The sequence below is a fragment of the Vombatus ursinus genome, unplaced genomic scaffold (assembly GCF_900497805.2).
Source record: "Vombatus ursinus unplaced genomic scaffold, bare-nosed wombat genome assembly UNPS02014773.1, whole genome shotgun sequence".
Classification (NCBI taxonomy): Eukaryota; Metazoa; Chordata; class Mammalia; order Diprotodontia; family Vombatidae; genus Vombatus; species Vombatus ursinus.
Genome location: NW_020954551.1, coordinates 5,565,360 through 5,584,872, shown reverse-complemented (window position 1 = coordinate 5,584,872; position 19,513 = coordinate 5,565,360). Strand labels below are relative to the sequence as shown.

Sequence of the window (19,513 nt, the reverse complement as noted above, 5' to 3'; positions counted from 1 at the left end):
TGCTTCCTCACACTTAGAATAGAGCATTACAGAAACTTGGAATCTCAGAGTTGGAAAGGACCTTATTGAATCAGACCCACACCAGAATAAAAATTCTCTCTATACCATAACTGACAAGTATTTATTTAGCCTTTACCCAGACGCCTTCAATGACGGGGAACCTGGTACGTCCCCAGGAAACCTACTTCACGTCTAGATAACGTGTAATTGTTAGAAAGTTTTCCCATTATCAGTCTTAAATTTATCTCTTTATACCTTCCATCCACTGCTCCCATTGCTGCCCTCAGGGGCTAGGTAAGATGAGGGTAGGCCCTCTTCCACCTGACAGCCTTCCATTACTCAAAGACAGCTACTGTATCTGTCCCTAGTCTTCTCCCAGCTAAGTGTCCTTCATATCTTGCTACCATTCAGGTCTTTTCTTCTTGTCTTGCTCATGAATATTGGTACCAGAGTGATAATTAAAAGCATCAAATTCCAACAGTTAAGAAAAAAAAAACAGTCTCATTTTGGCAATCTGACTCTTGGCAGTGAAGCTCGAGCCAAACTTCATTCCAAAGGCTTTGTGAATTTGACAAAGACATCCCATTTCTGAGATTCTGTCCTTCTGGGCTTAAGTCTCGTACCCCTGCCCATGGCTTTATGATTACTGAATCTGTCCAACTCTATATCTCCTTACAAAGTTCAGTAATAAATGTAAAAAATTAAACCCAGAAATGTGGATCATTCAGCATAGTCCCGAACACCTGCTTCCCAAACATTCATCTTATTTACTTAACAGTTGACTCTTTCGGATGTTTTTATAAAAACATTGGCTTCAGGCAGCATAAGTGTTCTCAGTGAATATATTTGTTGACATATCACTTAGAAACTACAACACTGACAGATTTTAGGAATTTTCTATGAGTTTGAACGACATGCAAAGGCCATATCCAATATGAGGGACTTTTTCCCATGGTTCTTAGCTATTCTTTTATTTCAACAATTTGATTCAGTTGAGCAAAGTGGACTAAATAGAGTCATGACATAGTGCCAAACAGAAGTTTGTGTATTTGATTCTGGAGCTGACAGGGAGCCAGTGAAGTTTGTCTGTTGACCATGGTCAGATCTGGGCTTTAAGAGGATTACTGTGTCAGTTGAGTGGAAGACAGACTAGAGGAGAGACTTGAGGCAGGGAGGCTGGCCATCAGTCTGTTGCATTAGGCAGTGGTGATGACGTCTAGAGGTTTGGGGTGCGGGAACCCCAAGATTGTGACGCGGGCCCTGCCTGAATGAATTCAACTCAAATCTTCTAGCCAGAGAAAAAGTTTATTGGAGATAAACCATAGAGGCCAGACTCTTAAGGAATCTGAACATTAGTAACTGGTGTGAGAGAGTCTCAGCCTTTTGGGCATGAGAAAATCTCAGCCTCTGGGCATCAGAGATTCTCAGCATTTTGAATGGAGGCCAGGGTGGATCTTATATACACTAAAGTAACTTTGGGTGACCAGGGGCTGGGAAAAACGTCTAGATGAGAATTCCTATTGGAAGGTCTGAGAGATTGAATAGACAATGGTAATAGATAATGAGAGGAACTGGAAGGAAGAAGTTTGAAAGCATCTGCATAAGATCAAAAGGTGGGATTAGGGCTTTCAAAGGGAGACAAGGGGAGTCGATAAGAAACCTAAAAGTTTAAGAGTTTTCTAGGGCTTGTAGACAAATGGGAGCCAAATTCCTTTTGGTGAAAAGGGGCAAAAGTCTGAAACTGAATGATGGGCCCATACCCCATCAGTGAGAGCCTGTGCCAAGGTGGTGGTTCTGTGTGTAGAGAAATGTGTTTATATAAAAGAGATGATATGAATTCTACCAGCAGGGAACATGTACACAGATAAGTATCTGCGAAATCTGTACAAAGTTATCCAAAGTAATCTCGAAAAGGAATGACCACTATACTACCTGGCAGGGCAGAGGAAGGAAGGGTGAGGAAAAGCCTCATTAAGAGGTAGTACCCAAGTTATGCTTTCAAGTAGAAAACACACACATTCTCTCTCTCTCTCTCTCTCTCTCTTACACACACACACACACACACACACACACACACACACACACATATACTGGACCCATAGTACTAGAAGACTGTGCCTACTCCCTTTCCCTAAGGAGGCCATCTGCGCTAGACCCAGGCCTGAGTTTGGCACAGGGTTCAAGCCTGGGGATTCTAGTGTCTATTGAAAAAGGGCCCAGGTTCCCTTTTCTCACATTCTTTGGTTTGTTAATCCCTTATCCTGTGCTCTAGGAACAAATTGCTTAAGGCTTAAGTTTTGATTCAAGACTCATGTCTAAGATCCCCCCAAGTGGGGAAGTAGTAAAAAGATATTTAATGTACAAAGTGTCTTCAAAGGATTTTCTTTATGTGTGAGTATCATGCTGGTTTAATACCATTTATTAGTGTACAATGGCATCTATAGAGAAAACTCCAAGGAATCTCTTTCCTTGGGGTTATTTAAAATTCCCACAGATCTGGAGGACTCAGAACAGCACATAACAACATTCTATGAGGTCTCTGGAGACTCCTCTGGCTGGCTATCACAGAATTTTTGGCATGAATATGACATTAATGAATGATCTGAGCAAAATGACATGGGAGGGACTTCATGTGCTTCTTGCCCCTTCTCTAGGAGAGGGTAACTTGTGATTCAGTAGTACAGACAAGGATCACTCAGAGATGGAAGGGATTTAAGTGATAATAGGACCAGAAAATCATAAATTTAGATCCAGAAGAGAGCTTAGAGGTCATCCAATCCAATCTCATTTTTGAGATGAAGAAACTAGATGAAGGAGAAGTTAAATGACTTGATGAGGGCCACAGGTAACAAGTGGTCAGACTGAGATCAGAACCCAGCTGGCCTAACTCCATAGCCACTGTTCTCTCTAAATACGCCATACTGCCACTCTTTTAACAGCTAAGGAAAGTGAGGCCCAGACAGAAGAAGGAAACTGCCAAGGTCACACAGTAAATATCAGTGCTGGAATTTCAACCTGGGTCAAATTTGGCAGGATTCTTGACTCAAAATTCAGGTTGCATGGTGGCTCCAGTTACCCAACTGTTTCTTTTTGAAATGATGGCAGAGTAAAATACTAGCTAGTCAGTCCTTAAGCCCTTATTAAGCACCTATTATGCTGCAGGCACTCTGCTAAGTGCTGAGGATACAAAAAGAGGCAACAAACAATATGTGACTAAACTAGGTAAATTTTTTTAATTAGTTACTTACAGAGTCTAATCTCATATGTCAGTTATAGTAAATGGAAATGGTTAAGGACAGAGAAACTAGTAGAAAAAATAATGATTTTTTTGGGCAATTAAACAAATACTTATGAGTATACTCTGTGAAAGTCCTTACCATAGTCCTGGACCAGTAAGTCACGGGGGCATGGTAATGAGCTTGCTCAAGGCTGCACCAATGGAACGCTGGTTATGGAAGGTTCTGCTGGGCTAGAAAGGCCTCAGCTATGGTCCCCACAGCAGACTGAGTCTGTGTTCCAAGGAGCGACCGAGCTAAGTATTGAGAGACCCAGAACAAATAAGCTCTGTCCATTTGACAACAACCTGCTTGGGAATTATAACCCATAAAGGGATTGGGATGGTTACTGAAGCTAAACTCTTATTGGCAGCAGGCCAGTGAAACTCCTGAGTGAGGACTCTTCATCTACCAAGACAGATTTTTCTAAAGCTTATAGTCATAGGGAGCACAGTCTGGAGCACTGAGAGTTGGAGCTACTCGCTCAGGGTCACGCAACGCACAGCCTGGATGGGTCCCAGGTGAGATTTGAATTCAGATCTTGCTGCTTCCAGGCCAGTTCTCTAGCTGGTGCACAACCCATGAAGCAAACAAAAAGACAAAATGTCCCCTTCCACTTTTGTGGTGGCAATGTCAAAATAGCCGAAAATGGGGCAGAGAGTGCTAAGCATTGTACAGCTTATAGACTATCTATAAATACTTAACTGTTGGCTCCCCAAATGTGAGATCCTTGCTCAGCAGCCACAAAATGAACATAGTGGTAGAGGAACGAAAGCAAGGTAAGTCAAGTCAACGAGCATTCATTAAGCACCTACTATGTGCCAGGTACTGTGCAAAGTGCTGGATCATACCAATTATGGAACTGGTACTATAAATGAAATCAGTAAGAAGCTAAACGGAAGAATGAGTCACAGATTTTACTTGGTGAGGCAAAGGAAGCAGTTGGCAGAGTGGGTTTTATCATGCACAGAAAGGTGATGAGAGACATTATTTCACAGGAAACTTGGTTTTTTTGTGTTGTAGTACTCATGCTGAATAGTAGGGGGAGGGGGAGGAACACCAGGAAAATAAATTCAATTCATGGACCAACATGTTGCAGAAGATGAAGGAGCAGAGAAATAAGACTAAGAACACAATGAAACTCTCCAAATTAAATCAACGTATAATTGCATAGTTGGCTACTAACCATGCAAAGATGGGAGTAAGTTAAGTCAACCAAGCATGGCACATAGTATCATTTATATGTGAGGCATGAGAGGAAGCAGACCACATCAAAACCTCAGAAAGTGCTGGATGTGATAAGCCCTTGATAACTTGGGAAAATTAAATTAATTCTATTTTAGCAGACAGGAAATGATTCATTACTGAAGTGGAAGTCATTCATGAATTAGCTATCTGTGTACAGTCCTATCGTCAGCTTGTTAGGACAAAGATCAAAATAAATACAAAACTAGAGAAAAGAATAAAAAATGAGCAAAAGCTATGTAATTAAGACTTTAACCTTGTTTAAATATATACATAGAAATATAAGCATTAAATACATATATTTAAGTAAGGTATTCAGAATTCAAGAATGAAAAAAGAATGGAGGAGAGGACAGTAACAGTAATTACACTAAATTCCTGTAATTTAATAGATGAAAATCAGTTACCATAATAAGAAGACAAAAAGATGTTTTAGGTGGCAAGCTCTACATTTGAAAGAGAGGTCCATCTGCTAGCTTGACTTTTGGTTAACAAGAACAACTTGTAACTAGCTCAAGATAGAACTTCAGGTACTTGAAGAAAACTACCCCGTTCCTTTGAAGTCTTCTTGATTTTGAACTAAAAACCTTCATTTCATTCAAAAGATCCCTGGGTCGTGTGGTCTCTAATCCTTTCACCATCTGGGTCTTGGTCTTCTCCATGTGCTCCAGTTTGTCAATGCCTTTCCTCAACTGGGACTGAACACAATCCTGCAGACAGGCTCTCACCAGGGCAGTGTACAGCTGACCCTTTCACTTCTCAGGCCCCATGCTTTTCTTAATGCTGCCAAGATCTCATTAACTTCCTCTGCTCTAGCTCCCTATTGACTCATTTGGAGCCTGCAGTGCTACAAAAACCCAAACCTTTTTTTTTTCCCCTCACGTGTTATCTTGCTTTACCTGTACTCTATTTGTGAAGTTATATTTTTCTTTTTAAACTTAAATATATCCCATTAGGAAGGAAACAAGTGTTTGTGAAGCACCAGGTACTGTGCTTACAGGCACTTCCTATAAATATTACTTCATTTGTTCCTCATAACAACCCTAGGATGTAGGGGCTATTGTTATCTTTATTTTACAGATGAGGAAACTGAGGCAGACAAAGGTTTAGTAAATTGCCCAGGGTCACACAGCTAGTAAGCCTCTGAGGCCAGATAAGAACTCACTCATGTCTTCCTTATTTCAGGCCCAGCAGCCTATGCACTGTACCACCTAACTACCTCTTATTTTTGCCCCTTTACTGATTGTTGAGATTTTTTTTTTTAACCTTGACTCTGCTGTTCAGCGTGGGAGCCATCTTTGTGACCGCATCTGCATCTTCAAATTTGATAAGCAAGGCAATTCCACAGATGATTCAATTATTCATTCATCAATTCACCAAATATTTGTAAAGTGCCTATTATATAAATGCACATATGCGATATGAGAAGCAGGGGTACATGGTAGATAAAGAGCCATTCTAGAGTTGGAGAAGATCTAGGGTGAAGTCCTGATGCTTCTGTCACCTGGGGGGAGTTACTTAACCTGTCAACATCCCAGGAAACTCTCCAAGATCAGTAGTTCTCAAAGTACGGTCAGATCCAGATCTTTTCAAGGGGTCCATAAGGACAAAACTATTTCCATAATAATATTGACATTTGAATTTCTAATAAAATAAATATAAATACTTATAACCCACATAAGCAAAAGCTCTTTGGGAGGGTCCTCAGTAATTTTCAGGTGTGTAACAGGGTCCTGACAACAAAAAATTTGAGAAGCTCGACTCTAAGATTCTAAGTTGCAAAGTAGATGCCACTGTTTGTTTACAGAAGGTGTTTTCTCAATGGCAGTCACTACAATATGGAATCACAGGGCCAGTGGTTCATTAGTAATCAATATTTTGTCAGGGGACACAAAGACAGAATGGAAAAAATAATCTCCAATCTCAACTGAGTTGGATTTTTTTTTTTTTCAGGCAACAGTGGCTTTCTTGAATATGTAGTATAAAGCATGCTGGATTTCGGGTCTGACCATTCTGGTTTAAATCCTTTCATTGCTATTTACTATTTGTGTGACCATGAGCAAATCACTTGAACTCCCTGGGTCTCAGTTTCCTCATTTGTAAAATGAAAGCTGTGGATTAGATAGTTCTAAAGGTAAATTCTGGCTCCATATCCTATGGTACAGATGTCTACTAAATATTTATTGAATGAATAAATGGAAAAATTGCCAATAGTAAAGAGGAAGTGTCATTTTTGATATAAATTTAAAGGCTGAATTTGTTGCATGCAAATGAAAATACCCAAGCTAATATTTTATTTGCCATTCCAAAATCACTTATTGCTCATTTTTACATCAAATGGAGGCAAATTTGTGGGGAGGAGTGGGAAAGGAAAGGTTGCTGATAAAGGAAGAGTTAAAGAAGGTTTGGAACTAGAAGGGCTATTGAATTGAAGCTCAGAAAGGTCAAGGGACTTGTGTAAGGTCACCTAGCTAGGACATGACTGAGACAGGATTTCCTGACTCCAAGTTCACTGTTCTATCCCTGTGTCATGAAGGAAACAGAGCAGGTGTGGATACTGAGGAGGAAGTTTTGGAGAGAAGTATGCTAGTCTCCAAGATCCCACAATTGCGTTAATTCTAATTGGCTCATCATAGAAGTTAGAGAAAAAAGTATTCATAAATAAAACACAGGACAATTGCCAAGATATTGAAACATGGAGTTTTGCCCATGCTATTAAACAGCTGATTTTCTGTAGTTTCTCCCCCTAAAAACAAAGACAAAACAAAACAAAACAAACAAAAAAAAAAAAGCAAAAAATAACCCTCTTGACAACCCCTGGATTAGTTTTGTTGATTTTCAGCCTTTACTTTATGCTCAGGTCATTCTTCTCATCCACAGAATCCTCCTGGCAGCCCTTGATATCTCTCTCCATTCTCCTGGTCTTGCCTGCTGATCCAGGGCACTTCCAATGTAAGGGCTGAGCACACAAAAGTGTGTGCATGGCATATGGATAGGACTGGCCTCCTTTTGAAGTCCGTGCTTCTCTGTCTCTAGAGTCTACACTATAGTTTCTGTTGCAGTCTAGGGGCCTTGGGAACCCCAAAATCTCATCCCCATCATTTCCACTGTACATACGCAGATGTTATTTTTCTCATTTATTTTTTAAAGTAAATTGTCAATGACAACTTTTGTTTATATACCACCTAACTTTCCTCCTGTATCTCTCTCCCTTCCTCACCCTCCCAGAGACCCATCCTTTCAGAGCCAAGACAGTAAAATGGCAGGAAGGAGCAGGGTTGAACCCAGTTCCTAGGGTTCAAAATTGAACATTCTTTCTACTGCAATTTGCTTCCCCTTTACACAACAGCAGATTTATTAAATGAGACTGTTTCTCTCTGGACCCTCCAAGTCCCCATTCCATTGGGGTTTAAATCACAAAATCTTTCTCCTCCGTTTTCTTTTTTTTTTAATGAAATATAATTTTAAAAATGACAAAAATTTATTTCCTTTTTCTCCTACCTTCCCCTCATTGAAAAAGAAAAACTAAATCTTTGTAACACGTATGAGCAGACAAATTCCTAAACTTGCTGCTGCTTACTTTTAAAAAATACAAAGGACCAGTAACACTTAAAAAAAAAAAAAGCCATGATCGTTAGACACAAGGACAGTTTCTTCCCTGGTGAGAATGAGACCCCTTCCCAGTGCAGGATATTCTCACAATTCTATTCTTTTTCAAAAGTTTTTCATGCCCTAAATTTGGGTAGTAGGAGCTCCCGGGTAGAGGCTTTTGTGAACCTAAGTTGTTACTTCCCCTTAATCACCTTCGTTTCCAGTTGCAACGAAACTCAAAGTCAAGAATGTGAAGCTGGTTCCCTCAGCTTTTCTGAAGTCGTTAATTACCATTACAAGGGGACTGGGTCTCTAGGTTGGGATTCCTTGAAAGGAAAGAATTCTGCCCTGGGGAGGCTGAAAATCATTTGGGAGGCTTCCTTTTGTTTCTTGTTAATTAACTTTGTTGTCTTGGTGCACTTAGTAGAAATGTAATCGGTTCTTACTACTTTTGCATTTCAAAACAGCAAATTGCTAGAAGGCAAGAGCTCTCCTGGGATGATCACAATATGCCTGGGAGAAGCTTTCAAAAACAAACCATTGTTAATTTTTATAAACAGCAGTGATGAATTATCAAACCACAGTTGATTCTGTACCCCACTAAAGAGGGCTGAGGTAAAAAAAAAAATCTTCTAAAATCTACACTTTCCTTTCTGTAGCGTAATAGTAATGATTGCATTATGGTTTTTGCAATAATTGAGTAGGATACTTTCTTCTCTATCCTGGCCTTAATGCTCCAATGTTTTGATGGATACTCTTTCATCCATTGTTGGACATCAGAACCAATCTATATCTTCTCATCCTCTATGACTCTTGTCCTTGTCCTCCTATAAATGCCTTAGATAGTTGCCAGATGTCCTGGGGACCTAACGTTTTTAAATGTAATTTTTTTTAAAGTTATTAATTTTTTTCTTTATCACATCCACTTCTAAATATATACTTCCCCCTTTCCTATCCAGAAAGCCATCCCATGTAACAAAGAATAAAAAATAAAGCAGTAAAAATTTAATCAAAACTAACCACATGTCAATCAGGTCTGACTGCATGTCCTATGTTTCATACCCATAGTCCTCCCCTTCTGCAAAGAGGAAGGGAGGTAGGTAATTACTCACCAATTCTTCAGAAGAAGCTTGGCCATTACAGTTACTCATTGTTCAATTTCTTTTGCTATTCTTTCTATTTACATTGTGCTAGTCATTGTTTTCCTATTTCTTCTTACTTCACTATCAGTTTATATGTATTCCCAAATTTCTTTAAATTCTTCATATTCATAATTTCTTCAGGAACATTAATGGTCCATCACATCAACAGACCATTATTATTATTATTTTTGTAGCCATCTTCTATTGGGTGGGTATCTACATTGTTTCCAGGTCTTTGCTGTTACAACAAATATTGCTATGAATGCTTTGGCGTCTACAGAACCTTTCTGTCTCTGACCTTTTCGAAAAATATGTCTAACATGGGGAGCTCTGGGTCAGTGGGTATAGACATATTAGTCACTTTTTATAGAGCATCTCCCATTACATTTCTCCATAAACAATAATCATTTTGGCTACTGGTCACTGGAAAAGAAATATGCGGGGTGTGAATGTCACTGCTGATTTAAGATAGGTGTGTATTTGTCATGCAGTCATAGTGCAAGTGATATCATAGTTTCCATTAAAAATATTGATATCTTTTTTTTTACATCACCTACATTTCCCCACATATTCTTCTTTCACTCCCTTTCAGAGAGCCATCTCTTAAAAAGAATCTTCTTGTATTTACATTATTTATATTACAAGGGATGCTGTTGTAGCATGTGGGCTGACCATCTGTTATCCATTGGCTTATCCATTAAGATACTTATTTTGATAGTTTGATGGATCTGTGGTCTCACCAATATGTGTCCCCCTCAACAAAGCAGATTGCATTCTTTCTATGCCCTCCCATCTTGTGTGATTCTTGTTAATGTTCTTCCATAAATTATTCACAGAGATTATAGAATGAAAGAAGCATAGACTTAGAGCTATAGAGGATTTTAGAGGCTATTGGGTTCAATCCCCACATTTTACAGATGAAGAAACTGAGGCACAGTGCAGTTAAGTGACTTGGTCAAGGTCACACAGTTCATAAGTATATCTGAGGAATAATTCAAAACACAAGTCTTCCTAACTCTAAGTTCATCACTCTATTTATATCACCACCATCAAGTAGCTGCCACAACGGGCTAGTAAATCTTCCTCTAGTTCCCTTGACATTGCTTCCATACCATTGTTTATCCCAGGGTCTCATAACCAGATCATGTTCTTTTCTGGTTATACATCCTTTTGATGGGAGAGATTCATTGTCTAATATTATCTTAAAAAACTCCAATAACTCATATTAATGTAGCACTTCAAAATAAAGAAAGCACTTTGATTTAACCCTCTATGGTAAATGGTGTAATTATTGTTTGAACCTTTCCTATTCTGTATCTGTGACACATGAGGACAGTCATCTAAATTTTACTCTCCACCAGGATGAAAACCTAGCAGCCAGAGGATGCCCAAATTCTTCCCATCAGACCTGGGGTCCTGCCCCTGTGATGAAAGCACAGGAGATGATGGCAAATGTGCTCTCTCAGAGCAGAAACTACAGAAGTAGAAATCATCTATGAAGACAGAACATTTTTCATTTATTAGCAAGTTCATTTGCTGTGTCTCAGTGTAGGAGTAAATCTTCCTGGCAGAGGACATGACCACACTGAGCTGGATAAACATCCATGACTCAAGCATAGAATGCTTTCATTTGTATTAATACAAATTTGCAATAGCAGAGTTAGGTCAAAAAGCACACCAGGGCCTATCAGATCCAGCCTAGACATGAGACAGTGCTCATCTGGCTTTCGCTTGAAGACACGGTGTTTAGCATGGTACCTGGCACATAGTAGGTACTTAATAAATGCTTATTGAGTGCCTGACCCTCAATGAAAAGGAACCCTTCAAGGCAGCCATGTTTACCTGTGGACAGTTCTGGTTACCTACTGAGAAGTGTTTTCTCATATCAAGATGAAATCTACCTCTTTGCAACTTCTACCCCATTGCTCTTGGTTCTGCCCTCTGGGCTCAAGCAGAACAAGTGAGTTCCTTCTTCCAAATGATATTCCTTTAAATACTGGAGGACAAGCTACTTAGGTTTGGGCAACTAGGTGGTGCAGTAGATAGAGTACTGGGCCTGGGATCAAGAAGACTTATCTTCCTGAGTTCAAATCTGGCTTCAGATACTTACTAGCTATATGACCCTGGGCAAGTCACTTAACCATGCTTGCCTCGGTTTTTCATCTGTAAAATGAACTGGAGAAGGAAATAGCAACTCACTCTAGTATCTTTGCCAAGAAAACCCCAGATAGGATCACAAAGAGTTGGACATGACTGAAAAAATAATACCACATTTGAATTTACCCTTAAGTCTTCTCTTCTCCAACCTGAATATTCTTTTTTTTTTTTTTTCCTTCAGCTAGGCAATGGGGTTAAGCAACTTGCCCAGGGTCACGCAGCTAGTAAGTGTTATGTGTTTGAGGTCGTATTTGAACTCAGGTCCTCCTGAATCCGGACTGGTGCTCTATCCACTGTGCCACCTAGCTGCCCCTAAGCTGAATATTCTTAGTTTCTTTGTTTAATCCTCACATGCATGGACTCAAGTTCCTTTACCGTTCTTGTGAGACTCTTCATCATATCAGTACCCTGATGACACTATGGTACTCTGCACTGGACAAAATTTATTCTTCTCTCATGTAGTCTCTTTTTCATCTTTAAGCATTTGACTTACTTCATGGGTATAAAACACAGATCAAGCAATGGGCTCAAATTTTATTAAAGTGACTGAAATATCACTTCCTTTGCAATATGTTGGGTGGCATCTCCTGTACTTAATTCTGATATATTTTTGTATGATAAATAATAAAAAGATGGAAGATGCTAGAAGAAGCCCAGAGGTGGGGACAGAAATGGCTTATACTTTTTTCATTTATTCCTCTTTTCATTTTCTCTCAGTCAACAGGCATTTACTAGCTATTTTACCATGTGTCCAAATCAAAGCTAAATTGTTGCTAGATGAAGCAGATAACAGAGTTATTGCTTGGGGTGAGGAGAAGGAAGAATCTGTGCCTTGAAAGAAATCACATAATTTCATTAGGAAGGTAGCTAGGTGGCACAATGAATAGGGTAGTGTACTTAGAAGCAGAGAGACTAGAGTTCAAATGCGACCTCAGAGGCTTACTAGCTGTGTGATCCTGGGCAATCACTTAACCTTATTGTGCCTCAATTTCCTCATTTGTAAAGTATGTATAAGGTAGCACCTACCTCCCAGGGTTGTTGTGAAGATAAAGTGAGACAATATCACTTTATAATGCTTAAAGTGCTAAATAAATGCTAGCTATTACTACTACCACTACTACTACTACCACCACCACTACTACTACTACCAATACCACAACCGCTATTACTACTATCAACACCACCACCACCACCACCACTACTACTACTATTACTACTACCAACACTACCACCACTATTAATTACTACTAGCAACACTACTACTACTACTACTATTATTACTACTACTAACATTACAAGAAATAAGAAAAAAATAAGGGGCAGAGCGATTACAAAACTAACAGTGTTCAAAGAAAAGAAAACTCTATGGGCAAAAGTAGTAATAGAACATTTATATAGTACTTTTCATTTTGCAAAGTGTTTTACATATATTAACTCATTGTATCTTCAAAACATCCCCGAAGCTAGATTTGAGTTCATGTCTTCCTGACTCTAGGTCACTTAGCTGCCTTGTAGTAGCTGCTTCATAAATGTTTCTTAAATTGACTTGTTAAGTTCTGTCTGGACTTAGAGGGACCAAAGGATGAAATCTCTAGAGAAGTCAATTTTACCCTAACATAAGGTAGTAGTAGTAGTAGTAGTAGTAGTAGTAGTGGTAGTAGTATTAGTAATAGCAAAAACATCCTAATAATTAGACCTGCCCAAAGTGGGATTGGACTGCTTTGGCAGGGAGTGGGTTTCCTAGTACTAGATATGCTCCAGTAGAAACTGTGTGATTGTATGTCAAGGATTAAGGAGATCCTTGCAGTCCTTTCTGCACCTAAGATTCTGAGTCAAAGACGAAAGCAGGATACTGAATTTCTATTAGTTATTTTCTTTCTGGAAAGCCTTAAGTCCATGATTGAATGTACCTGGATAACCGTCAACACTCATAAATCAAACGTTTTAGAATATGTTTATGGCCAACCTAGCTGAGGTTAGAAAGGTCCACCACCAAGGAGACCACAGAATTGTATGTGCATATATTTTTGCACTCAACAAGTACCAAAGACTATTTACTAAGTAAGAGAGGGCTTTGGTGGATGTGGTACATCTAGCCACCAAAGTACTGCTCCTTGAATATCGAAAAAAAGAACATATGAGCAGATGAAAATGCAGTAAAGAGGATGGCTGCCTTCCAATCCAACTCATGGCCTCAATCCAACAGGTAAAGCCCAAGGCCTTATCTTTTAACTTGATTTCTCCAAAAACCAGTTGCTTCTGTCTCTAAACAGTAGCTTCCCACCTGCTTCTTAATTATGTTTCTCCCTTTCTGGCAACAGTTGCTGCCACCATTTTGGCTCAGAACATGAAGTAAGCAGACCTCAGGTTCTCCCACTACTTGATGGTAATAAAATCGTTTCTTAACAAATAGTTAATGTAAAAACTGTGCAAGGTAATAAATAGACCCTGAATTCCAGATGGCACAATGGCTGAATTTAGATTGAATGACAAGCTACTGTACTTTCTGTTTTTCACAGGAAGGAAACACACACACACACACACACACACACACACACACACACACACACACAGAGGAGGTTCCAAAACCAAAATGTGGTTTTCTCTCTCTCCCCCCTTCAGCAACTAAATAAAATACTCATGGAAGACAGGTGATACCATTTTCTTTTTTTAAAGATGTAGGTCATTGGTAAGGTTTATTTTAACTAGAAGAAAGGCAAATATAATTTATGATGGAAAGTGAAAGCCTTCATCCATTTAGTTGCCCCATCTCATGGGAAGGGGAGAAGGAACATAATGGGAGAGTATGCCTGTGTCCCTTTAGCTTCTTAAGAAGCATTATTTTAACTTCAGTCACTCTCTTACTAATGGGTTTGTTTTCATTGTGACAACTTTATGTTTTTCTTCCTTGATTATGGGTTTCTGTTTATTGGTTTCTTCAGGGATTGGTTTGTTTCTTAAAAAAAAAAAAAATCCTCCTTTTTCCTTGATAAACCAGCTTGGGAACAAATCTAAGCTGAATGGTCTTTTCCATGTTACTCAGATATAGTAAAATCCAGGTATTGGATTTCAACCTGTTTGTTTTTTGATTCTATGATTATAATTTCTTCTCCAGAACCTCATATCATTCATCGCATTACATCAAAGCAAGATAATTTAGAACAAGAGTTCTTAAACCTTTCTTGTGTCAGGGACTCCTTGGATGATCTGGTGGATCCTATGGATACCCTTTTAGAATAATGCTTTTATTGTAATTAATTAATTTTTAGTTTTCAACAATCACTTCCATAGGCTTAGAATAATGCTTTTAAATGCACAAAATAAAATACATAGGATTACAAAGGAAACCAATCATATTGAAATATAGCTATTAAATATAGTTCAAGAACTTCTGGCTTAGTACTAATATTTTTTTTAAAAAAGATGTTATTAAATTGTTGTTTACAGGGTTGGTAAGTTGTTGTCAGGGTAAAATACCTGGGGAATAGTGTGGTACGGTGGAAAGAGCAAAGAATTGGGAGTAGGGGGACTTGAATTCAAAAGCTGCTTTTGTCACTTACTACCTTTGTGACACTGAACGAGTCATTTCAATTCACTGGGCCTTGGTTCCTTATCTGTAAAAAGATAAAGTTGGACCTCTGAGGTCCTGTCCACACAGAGGATGATAATGCTATATATGACCCTACGTGAGTCCCTTCCTCTCTCACTGCTCAGTGTCCACATCTGTAAAATGAGACGCTTAGACAGCATGGACTCCAATCTACTAGGCTACACAGCAGATAGCAAAATGTGGCAGATGTCAGAAAGGCTCTGAGTCCAAGCCTCGCAATGGACTGATTGTACATTTGCTATCTTAAGAATAACCTAAATAAATCTAGTGAAAATCATTAGCAGAGGCTGGCCATTTGTCTACAATATTTGATCCAGAGAAACTTATGAAAACAAAATGTACCAAGACACGGAGCATTTCTATCTATATCAATATTGGAAGTACCAACATTGAAAGGTAGTTTGGTCTGGCTGGCCTTGGAGTCAGAAAGACCTGAATTTAGATCTTGGTGTTTATTAGCTGCGGTATGACCCTGGCATATTGTGTAACCTCCCAGGGCCTCAACTTCCTCATAAACATGAGGTTAATAATAGCATTTACCTCCCAGGTTGGTCAGGAAATTAAATGAGTTCATATATATAAAATTCTTTGTAAATCTTAAAGTAAGGTATAATGTTAGTTATTATCTGGGGTGTGCTGGTAAATGTTTAATGATTGACTCTCTGAAGACACACTTTTAAATTTAATCTGTACTATTAACATTTTCTTCATTGTTTCCTTAAGTCTAGACAATCTACCAAACAATAAATCAAGTCTATTTGAAGATACTCACACTTAAAATTTAACAATGGCTCTAACGAGCCACTATGTACTGGTTCCAGTATACCCCTGGTTTTTATTATCAATGAATTGTAGCATTATTATTATTTTTACATATTGAAGAGAAATAATATGCTATAACTATAGTGAACTGTGGCATAATTGGGATGGAGGGGAATGCTCTCACTATGGAATTCAAGAACTTGGGTGAAACTCTTCTGAGAACTGTCTTAGAGACAGGTTAAATAATTCATAGTCTTTTAGGTAATAACCATTTATTCAGCCCTTACTTTGTGCCTGGCACTTTGCTAAGCACTGGGGATACAAAAAGAGACAAAAGACAGTCTCTGCCCTCAAGGGGCTCACTGGTCTCAATGTATTATGGACATACATCAACTTTGACCCCAGGTGTTCTCTCTTGGCCCTAACACTGATCATATTCAACAGTCTGAGTTCTAGATTGCTTTCAGCTGTGGTTAAAGTTTTCTCAAAGAGTGGGGATCCCACCTCTGGTTCTTTCCCCTTTGAAACAGGCACTGAACATCAATCCCAGAACCTTAGCTTCATCTGTAAAATGAGTTGTTTGGATTTAGCAGCCTCTGAGGTCCCATCTGGCCTAGATATAGGATCTTATGTATGTATTTGAAGAGATATTTTTAGAACTAGAAAGAGTTTAGAGCAGAGGTGGGGAACCTGTGGCCTTGAGGCCACACACGGCCCTCTAAGTCCTCAAGTGTGGCCCTTTGACTGAATCCAAATTTCACAGAACAAGCAGGTTCCCCACCCCTAGTTTAGAGATCACCTTGCCTCTCCCTTTCTTTTTTAAATGTACAGTTGAGGAAACATACCCACAGAAATTAAATGACTTGATTGAGGCCACACAGTGAGTTAGCGATTAAACTAGAAAGAGAACCGAACCCTCATCTTAGAGTTTATATCATTCAAGAACACTGAGTATATGTTTAGACTCACCCTTCTTATTTTTAGTATTGATACGTTCATGTAGAGTAACCTTAGGGTAGAGGTCTGTGAGTGATGATACCTTTCCCATCAGCTTACTCTGGGCATTTAGGTTTTAAGAGGTGGTTTTATGTGTGTGGGTGGTGGGGTTTGGGACAGGCGGAAATGGCAAGGCAGTAAAACATCTTCAAATGAAAATATAATCTCTAATTGAAAGCCATATGAGAGGAAGGTGAAGGAGTCCAATTTATCTGAATGATATAATAACAGGTAAGTGGGCTAAGACTGAAAGTTCAATCAAGGCCATGATGATAATCCTGGAAAGTATTATCTCATTTAAAATGCCATTTTGCTGATTAAAGAAATCTTCAGAAGTTGGGAGGCAGAGTAAGGCAGTGAAAATGAATGGGTCTTTTGAGACCCACCTAGATTAGAAAGAAAACATTGTCACCATGTACCTTAACCAAGAACAAGAAAAGAAAAGGGGGGTTTTAGAATAAAGTTGAAAAATCAATCAATAAACACGCTTTTATTTATTTATCTTTGTTTTTATTTTTAAAAAATATGGAATGCTTCATGAATTTGCATGTCATCCTTGCACAGGGGCTATGCTAACCTCTTCTATGTCATTCTAATTTTAGTTTATGTGCTGTCAAAACGAGCTTTAAACATGATTTTATCAATAGTTTTACTATGTGCCAGTCACTATGCTAAATGCTGGGAATACAGAAAAAGTAAAAAATATAATCCATGTCTTCAAAAAATTCATTTTCTACTAGAGGGAGAAATACGTACAAATAACTATATATGTAGAAAATCTATTTAAAAGCCAGTCTTTTCCAGGCAAGTAAAAAAGCAAACAAAAAATTAGCATCTCCAATACAATGAGGTCATGCATTGGATACCTCCCTGGAGATAGTAATACTACTATACTACTAGTACTACTAGTACTACTAGTACTACTAGTACTACTACTACTACTACTACTACTACTACTACTAGCTAACATATGTGTGTGTATATATGTATGTATGTATGTGTGTGTATATACATATGTATATATGTGTGTGTATAAATCTATATCTGTATCACTTTAAGGTTTGTGAAGCTCTTTATATTACCCTCATTTGGTCATTTGGTCCCCACAACAATCCTGGGAGGTAAGCATTATTTTTATGCACATTTTATAGATTAAGAAACAGTCTGAGAGACATTCAGTGATTTGCCCAGGTTAACACAGCTAATAAGTGTCTGAGACGAGCATCAGACTCAGGTCTTCTTGACCCCAAGTCTAGACCTCTGTCCATTGCAGCTTACCTCAGAACAGAGTTACAGAAGGGTGCCCCGGCACACAGGAGGTATTGTTCTCCAACTCAGTGGATAGCATCTATTGAGCAAGGAGATATTTAAGCAGTTATAGTCATACTAGAATTGCTTTTGATTATTCCTCGAGGTTTTGAAACTTGGGCACTCAAGAGGGCACAGTGAGGACCAAAACTCATTCATTGATTTCATCCAGCAAAAATGCTGAGTGCATGGGAACCGAGAGATTAGTAAACAGAAATGCGTGATATATTAAGAAAAGAGCAACTCAGTTACAAAAGGACCCAGGAAGGAAATGTTGGAAGTCTGATAAGCCTTAAATTGAGGACTGACTGACTGAATGAGCTCCTCTGAGACCAAGTGACACAGCACAATTTTGGGAGTCTTAGGCAACCTGGACCTGGGGAATTACTCTGGAATCTCACTCCCCTCTTCCTGACACCGATCAGTTTCTGGGTCTTGTCAGTTTCCTCCTCATAAGGTCTCTCACATCTGTCCCCTTCTCTCCACTCCCAGAGACACTGCTCTGGCTCAGATCCTCCTCACCTCTCACTCGGAACCCTTGAATATCCTCCTAATTCATCTCCCTGCAGTCTCTCTTCTCTCCAATCCAACTTTCACAGTTACTGAAGTAATTTTCCCAAAGCATGTCCGATCATGATCCTGTGAAACTCCTCTGCTGAAAGGGTTTCAATGACTTTCCATTGCTTCTAGGATAAAATACAAACTCTTTGGCTTGGCATTTTGCCCCATTTTTCATTTATTGGTGTCTTACTTTCATGCATATGTGTATAGATATACATATATATGTATATGCCCTAAATGTATTCCTTCCCCCCTCCTTTTCACATTAAGTCATCCATCCATTGTAACAAATGAAAAAAGAAGATAGGAAAAAAATCATTTAAGCAAAACCAACACATCACCGAATTCTGGCAGTACATGCAGTGTTCTACACCTACAATCCACCACCTCTGCAGAGGAGGAAGGAAATTGTGTCTTCTCATCTCTGCTTTGGTAATAGCACCATGTTACTTAAAGCCCTCCAGAGTCTGGCTTCAGACTGCCTTTCCAGACTTATTACTCATCATTCACCTGTAAATACTTTGTTCCAGTCTAATTGACCTGTAAATACTTTGTTCCAGTCTAATTGACCAACTTGTTATTTCCCCAAAATTGCCCTCCACCTCCATTCCCCAAACCTGCACTCTGAACCTCCCACCCTCGAGACCAAAGGTTGAACTGTTTTACTCAGGGTCACAAAGCCAGTGTATGCTAGAAGCAAGATTTGACCCCAGGTCTTCTGGACTCCAAAACCAGCCCTCTAACCGTTATACTACACGGCTTCTCTTCTTTCAAAGAACCAGTCATTGGTGATTGATTTCTGAGTATCCATTGTGACTTCCCTTCCTTCCTTCCTTCCTTCCTTCCTTCCTTCCTTCCTTCCTTCCT

The 19,513-nt window shown here is 39.0% G+C and overlaps 1 protein-coding gene and 1 non-coding gene across 2 annotated transcripts in view; one reads left to right on the top strand and one right to left on the bottom strand.

Annotated features, from left to right (window-relative positions):
* Nucleotides 1–19,513, top strand: part of FHIT (fragile histidine triad) — a 1,585,586-nt gene that overhangs the window by 1,053,630 nt on the left and 512,443 nt on the right.
* On the bottom strand, nt 17,297–17,401 carry LOC114044570. Its single transcript, XR_003569261.1, has one exon. It is a non-coding gene; the product is annotated as a U6 spliceosomal RNA (small nuclear RNA).